The following is a 217-nucleotide window of genomic DNA, read 5'->3' on the forward strand; positions in this document are numbered from 1 at the left end:
AGCTGTGTTAGCGGCAAAGCTCACCTCCAGCTACCGCGGCCTGAGAGCGGCCCCTCGGCCCCTGCCCGGCCGAGGAGCTCCTCGGGCTTTGGTGGCTCTTTGTTCGCGGGGATCTTTCCCCCGTTCCCTTCCTTTCCCTTGCCTAGCCCGTGCTCGCACGGTAACTAACGTTCCTTGCAAGGATTTCCTGCCAAAAGACAATCCCCCTGAGCAAAAG

The sequence above is a fragment of the Haliaeetus leucocephalus genome, unplaced genomic scaffold (assembly GCF_000737465.1).
Source record: "Haliaeetus leucocephalus isolate CR32 unplaced genomic scaffold, Haliaeetus_leucocephalus-4.0 Scaffold140, whole genome shotgun sequence".
NCBI classification, from domain to species: Eukaryota; Metazoa; Chordata; class Aves; order Accipitriformes; family Accipitridae; genus Haliaeetus; species Haliaeetus leucocephalus.